Genomic DNA, 7,500 nt, shown 5'->3' on the forward strand with positions numbered 1-7,500 from the left:
GATTTATTTTACTTTTTTGGCCACTTTATTTTAAATGAATTTTTTCAACCATTTTTTTCCTAAAAATTATTGTATGAAACATTTTTTTGGGCCACATGCAGTGGCTATGTCGAATGGAAGTGGGAGGAGTTAAAGCCACAGAGCTAATTGGCTCAACAAGTCGAAAGGGGGCGTGGTTTATCCTGGAGTGGATTTTTCCTTTCACATTCATCATGAAAAACTGCAAGCAGATTTTTTTTTTTTTTTTTTTTAACCACCACCACAAAAAAAAGACAAACATTTTCACCAAAAACAATAACAAAATCCAGTTGGTGTAACGTAAATACTCAAAATAACAGCAAATAATTCGCTAATTCAGCAAACATTACAGCCATGGCTGTAGTCGACCTCCTAATGTAGTTCTTATGAGCGGCATTTGCTTTTCTCCTGTCACAGCTTTTAATGCTGACTCAGCAGTTTGCTCGATTACGACATTGTTCCCCTTATAATCACAACACTAAAATTAGTTTGTGCTGCAACTATTATAGTTTTTTTTTTTTCCCACGTTAACATAAAAACTATAAAAGTTGGCCAAAAAAGATTTTGCAGCAAAAATGTAGCACAAACAAATGTTAGTTATCTTCATATTTGTAGATATAAGTAAGATACTTTCTCATGCACTCCAAAGCATTATTAACGTTCAGGTTCGGGAAATGATTGACGCGTGCTTGTACCGCCCACCCCCCGCTTTAGCCCCGCCCCAAAGTCAAGAGGCGAGTGCCTTTTTTTTTTTTTTTTTTTTTTTTTTACAGTAAACTTTGTCATAAAGAGGAAACAACTTATCAAAAAGTACAAAAAGATTTAAAAAATAAAATAAAATCAACCTATACAAAAAAAAGCTTCCTTCCAACACGCAAAGCACAGACAGGAAGTGACGTAATAAGCGTGCTCAGAAAGGTGCCTTGGCGCTCACCCCAAAAGGTGCTTTTGTTGAAGAAAAACAATCCGCTTACTTTGGCGCCCCCTTGTGGCTGACGGGCGGGGCGACACGTTTCGTCTTAGGGGGAACATTACAACTTATTTTTGGCTTTTTGTGGGATTGCGTCATCAAGCGGCGGCGCTGCGCTTTTTTTAAGGTGCTGGCGTGGATACAGTGATGAAGACTTTAGGTTGGCTTACAATCGGGGAACACCGCCCTCCGCTGGCCGACGACCGCCACTGCAGCTGACGAGGGGCTGCACTGGCACACGCTGGCCGCTGGGGGGGCGGCGAGGAACAGGAAACATTCAAGCAACCGCCGCCATCAAGTCGACGTCCACTTTGAAAAACACACAATTTTTAAAACTTCCGCCCGTCTTCTCTCAGGGCACGGTACGAAGCCCCGCCCACTTCCACAGCCATTAAATGATGCAAAAATATGTGCTTCTTTTTCTCTACGACTATTTTACAACTAACTGGTGTCAGCCACTATTTTTTATAACTAACACACAAATGTTCATTCTTAGTACGCTCAAACGTAGAAAAATGTAACTTAGGAAAAAAAACTTCTATCCTCTTTCTGTCCTTTCTAGAAGACGTCCAGACTGACTTTTGGTTCTTACTGAGGGACAATTCCTTCCAAGCTTGGCGACAGTAGGACCCGTTTCCACGGCAACAACATTCCAAGCATGTGACATGCTTGCCAGGCCAGTAGGGGGCAGTGTCACTTTGTGCTGGCCTTCTAGATTGCACATTTAAATTAATGTCCATGTGTGCTGGAGGTGAACAAAAAAATCGATTTGCATCTGAATCACGTTTCTTATTCATCCCCATTCTAAATCGATTCATAACTTTTTTAAAAATGGATAAAAAATATAAATATATACACACACACACACACACACATTTATATTTCTAAATATATATATACCATATATATTTGAAAAAAATACAAATATATAGTATATATATATATATATATATATATATATACATTATAAATATATATATATACATCATAAAAATGTTACTATATATATATATATATATATGTATATATAAATATATATATACACATTTTCTTTAAATATATATATTTATAATACATATATTAAAAAATATGTAATATATATTATATATGTATGTATAATTTTTTTTAAATATATATTTTAAATAAATATATATTTAAAAATATATAGATATATTTAAAATATGTATATACATCCATTTTAAAAAAAATTATTTAAAATATATATTTAAAAAAAATTATACATACAGTACATATATAATATATATATTACATATTTTTTAATATATGTATTATATATATTTAAATAAAATGTGTATATACTGTATACATAGTTAAAAATAATGAAAACAACATATATATATATATATATATATATATATATATATAATTTTTAAATATATATGTATATACATCCATTTTTTTTTAAATATATGTATTTAAAATATATATTTAAAAAAAATTATACATAATATATATTACATATTTTTTAATATATGTATTATATATATTTAAATAAAACGTGTATATATATACATAGTTAAAAATAATGAAACAACATATATATATATATATATATATATATATATATATATATATATATATATACATATACATATAATTATATTTTTTAAATATATATTTATCTAAAATATATGTGTATATATATATATATATTTATTTTTAAATATATATTTATCTAAAAAATATATATATATATATATATATATATATATATATATATATATATATATATATATATATATATATATATATATATATATATATATATATATATACAATATATATATATATACATATATTATGTGTGTGAAAGTTTCATTATAATTAATCAAATAATACATTGCAAGAATCAGTTTGAATAGGGAATCGTGGTGAATCAAGAATCGGTTCTGAATCGAATCATCACCCCAGGAATCGGATCAAATCGTTATGTGCCCAAAGATTCACTCCCCTACAGCGTGCATAAATATGTATTTTTAACATCTTCACGGCCTCAGGGGTAAAGAAAATAAAATGTGAGTATTTAATTCAAAACGATCTGAAAGAAAAACTTTTGTCATCCTCGTTCGGATGTTGAAATGAAACGGAACCATTTTCTATCATTTTTGTGACCAAAGTTCAAGTGAAGAATAACACGCTACAAATAGTATTTATCATATTTCTGCATTTTGGGCTCAGCTTTCTTTGTCGGAGCAAAAATATCTCCATCAGCGTCAAATGATTTGCCTTTCCGCCATGATTGTGCACTGGACTCACGGCGCTACGATAAACACGATGATTGTTACTAGGGCTGGGCGATAATACGATATCGATATACATCGAGATACACGTAATCGATATCAATAAAAAAAAAATGTATTTGATAAAACGTTAGATTTTTTTTTGGTTTTCTTCGTGGGAAGAAGGCGTAAGTATGGAAACAAGGTTGGTTGCACGAACAAAGTCACTCGCTCAGGACGTGATCACGTGACACGCTAACAACCAATCAGGTGACGGTATCAACTATCAAGTTGGCTTGTCTGGCGGTTGATTCTTTGCATGGAGTGAGAAGAGAAAGTCCAAATGGAGAAATTGTGAATAAAACAGGACAGTTTTGGGATTTTTTCAAAGGGACCGTAGTCAGACCAATGTGGTCTGTAAATGATGCAAGGCGCTCACCCTTTAGAGCACAGCTGTCACTTCCTGCCACTAAACCTGCAGAAAACAGTTCTCAGGTTTCTCCGTTTACATTTTCACACTTTGCACTATTTTTCTTACACTTTATGAAACATTTCTTACGTATTCCCTATTTCTACAAGGTTATTGTTAAGTGTTTAATGTAATATTTACATTGAATGTTTCCCATGATTGTCCGCCTTGATAGCTGAGGGCATTATAAACAGAGGAAAGTTACATTTCAAATAAAATGCTTACATTCAATATATGTTCCTTCTGCTGCTTATTTTCCATAGGTCAGAAAAAATATCAATAATCATGGATACCGACCGATATAAAACGCTGATATCGTGATACAGTTTCCAGCCCTAGTAGAAATCAAGCATTACTTGCTTGCTTCAGTGAGTCGGAGCCGCTGGAACGACCGTCGTTAAGGATAAAGACGGCATCTCTGATAGTCCGCGTAGTGGTCTCATTATTGACACTTCCTACGGATAAAAGCAAGGAATTGTTGTTTTTTTGTACGTTCAATCCTCGCGTTTGATACTGTAAGTACTTCCTGTGCACAGTAAGGCGTGAGTTCCACGAGACTCCGAACATGAATTCTTTGCGCCGCCGTCTTTGACACAAAAAGACTGGTGATTAAAAAACTGTCGCCCTCGTACCGCAGTGCTTCAGGCGGACACAGGGGGGCGCCCTTTTTAACGCTGGTTCTAGTGCAATTTCAACATTTAGGGCTGAAAGACGCCCCCCGTTTCGGAAAAGTTCAGGGAGCTTCATTATTCACGCGTCATTAGTCAAGTACCAATGGAGTCATTAAGCCCCGCCCCTCTGCGGAGGGCAGTTACGTAAACACACATGCAGGTGTTTATGTTGGACGAGCGCCTCCTCCTCCTCCTCCACCTCCTCCTCTCGTCTCTTTGTCTGGATGGCGGCTTCGCCCGCGTGATGGCAGACTGCCGCAGTGCCTCGTCTGTCCTGGGAGATTCTTCAACACCCCCCCCTCCCTCCTGCAAGTCTGCCATGATTACAATTTGGGCTGCCTCGGTTCAACAGTCTGGTCAATATTAGCCCGCTGATTGGCCGTGCCTCTTGCCAGGACGTTTCTGATTGGTCGGCCACGGCAGCCGGGTGGGGGGGACGAGGACGAGGACAGACCCGAGTCCCCTCATCGTCATAATTCTTATTGTTGTCATTATGAGACTGGCTGCTTTTCAAATGTTGCCATGAAGACGCACATACACCAGATTCCCAGACACGTGTGTGTGTGTGTGTGTGTGTGTGTGTGTGTGTGTGTGTGTGTGTGTGTGTGTGTGTGTGTGTGTGTGTGTGTGTGTGTGTGTGTGTGTGTTCTGGCAATGCTTACTTAATGGGGACATCGCTCTGTTTACACAGTCACCTTTAGGGGACCTCTGACGGTATGGCATACTTGCCAACTTTGAGACCTCCAATATCGGGGGTGGGGGGGTTGAGGGCGTGGTTATTTACATCTAGAATTCACCAACTCGAGTATTTCATACATATATATATATATATATATATATATATATATATATATATATATATATATATATATATATATATATATATATATATATATATATATATATATATAATTTTTTTATTTATTTATTTATTTATTTATTTTATTTACATAGAAAAAACAAACAAACTTGAATTTCAGTGTTCCGGTGGCTATCCATTAGATGGCAGTATTGTCCTGTTTAACTTCTCCGTTCATGATGAGTATATCATTTCGGCCACCGTGTTCAATGGAGAAGTCTGTTCTACAAAGTTCTGTTCTCAGTCTGTTCTAAAAGCCCTAGATGTTATGACGTCATTGGGCAGGCAAGCTGTTTATATTGTGGGAAAGCGGACGTGAGAACAGGCTTTCCCCACTCAGTCTCAAGTCCGCATTGAGCTGGAGGGGGCGTGGCCTCCAGCTCCGGCTGAATACCGGGAGTTTGTCAGGAGAAAATCTCTGCCGGGAGGTTGTCGGGAGAGGCGCTGAATACCGGGATTCTCCCGCTAAAAACGGGAGGGTTGGCAAGTATGCGGTATGGGGACCAAAAAAACAGGTCCCCTAAAGCAGGGGTGTCCAAAGTGCGGCCCCGGGGGCCATTTGCGGCCCGCAGCTAATTGTTTACCGGACCGCCACACATTCTGGAAATACTATTGTAAAAATAAAAAAGAACATTAAAAAAAGTGGAATGAGGTGAAATCTAACGAGAAAAAGTTGCTATGTTGACACAAAATCTGCTGCAGGCTGTTATTTTTTCTTTTGTCTTTCTTTATTTTTCTTTTTTTGCCACTGCTCAAAAAAAAAAAATAATGACAAAAAAAATCCATGTTATAATGAATTATTTTCAGGGCTCCAATTACTTCAAATATTTCACTTTAAAATGTTTTATGTGGTAAATATTGCATATATTGTGTAGTAGCCATATAAAAACATCAAAGTTTTCTTTGACAAAAGCGCATAAAACAAACAAAATAATAGCTCCAGCATCGACAGATATATCTGAAGTTGATCTCGTAACTTAAGTGTTGAAAGTAAAAGAAAAACCTAATAAAAATGTATCACTTTATGAGTGGGGCACCTTTTGGATCCAAAATATATTTAGTGATTTTTTATTGATCTTTTCACTGTGATTACTCAAAAATATGAAATAATTAAAATCAATGGTGTCCTGCATTATTGATATTTTAGGGCTCTAATTACCAAGTACTGCATATTTCAGTTTTACTATAAAAAAACTAAGTTGTTTTTGACAGAAAAGCCATAAAACATTTCTTTTAATTTGTATTACTTTATATCAACTTGAAGTTGATATAGAGATTTACTGTAAGCGTTAAATAATTTAAAAAAAATAATAATCTGACTTGACTGAATGACTGAGACCCTTTATGGTCCCTGGGACCCCTAAAGGTAAAATAAATAAAAAATCCATATATTTTGTAATGGTTTAAAAATGAAAAATATCAAAATGGCCCCCACATGCTTTAATTTTTCCGTGTGCGGCCCTCAGTGGAAAAAGTTTGGACACCCCTGCCCTAAAGGGAAACCTTTTTAAATGATAGATCCATTCTGAAGATGCCTAAGTGATTTTTAAACATGTTTACTGGTTAGTTTGAGTGTGAACTTTTTATTTTATTTTATTTTTATTTTTTTTTAATGGTCCTCAGTAGTCACGGACAAATGTGTGTGAATTATGCTAAATTATTTAAATTTGGTCCCCAAGAGCCATGTGAACTCTTTTTTTCCCCCCAGGGACCCCAGTAAGAATGATCAGCACATTACTTCATCAATCCAGAGATTTAAAGACGTGTATGAGCTAACTGGCCAGTGGACATTTTACCCAAAAAATGTTATGCCTCCACAACCTGTAGAAAGGGTGGTCCCCACAAGTCATGATCAAAAACTTGGTCCCCATTCCAAATGATAACCAGTATGTGTGTGTGTGTGTGTGTGTGTGTGTGTGTGTGTGTGTGTGTGTGTGTGTGTGTGTGTGTGTGTGTGTGTGTGTGTGTGTGTGTGTGTGTGTGTGTGTTTCAAAGAGAAGCGCGCGCTTGAAACAAGACAACTTTCGCACCTTTTTCGCTATCGTCTGGTTGAAAGGTTGTCAGTTCGAGTCTGTCACCGATTCTATCCATCCATCCATTTTCTACCGCGGTTGAGGTGTGGGGAGGTTGGGGGGGTGGACGTTGAGGTGGGCGGATGCGTGCGTTGGGTTTGGTGGTAGCGTGGGTGTGTATTGTAGCGTCCCGGAAGAGTTAGTGCTGCAAGGGGTTCTGGGTATTTGTTCTGTTGTGTTTACGTTGTGTTACGGTGCGGA

General features: G+C 36.4%; 1 protein-coding gene across 1 annotated transcript in view; it reads left to right on the plus strand.

The window, feature by feature from the left end:
- LOC133633769 (tRNA (guanine(26)-N(2))-dimethyltransferase-like) overlaps positions 1-7,500 on the plus strand; it is a 104,842-nt gene that overhangs the window by 5,317 nt on the left and 92,025 nt on the right. The gene's annotated exons all lie outside the window — the stretch shown is intronic.

Source organism: Entelurus aequoreus, linkage group LG18 (assembly GCF_033978785.1).
Source record: "Entelurus aequoreus isolate RoL-2023_Sb linkage group LG18, RoL_Eaeq_v1.1, whole genome shotgun sequence".
In the NCBI taxonomy this organism is placed as follows: Eukaryota; Metazoa; Chordata; class Actinopteri; order Syngnathiformes; family Syngnathidae; genus Entelurus; species Entelurus aequoreus.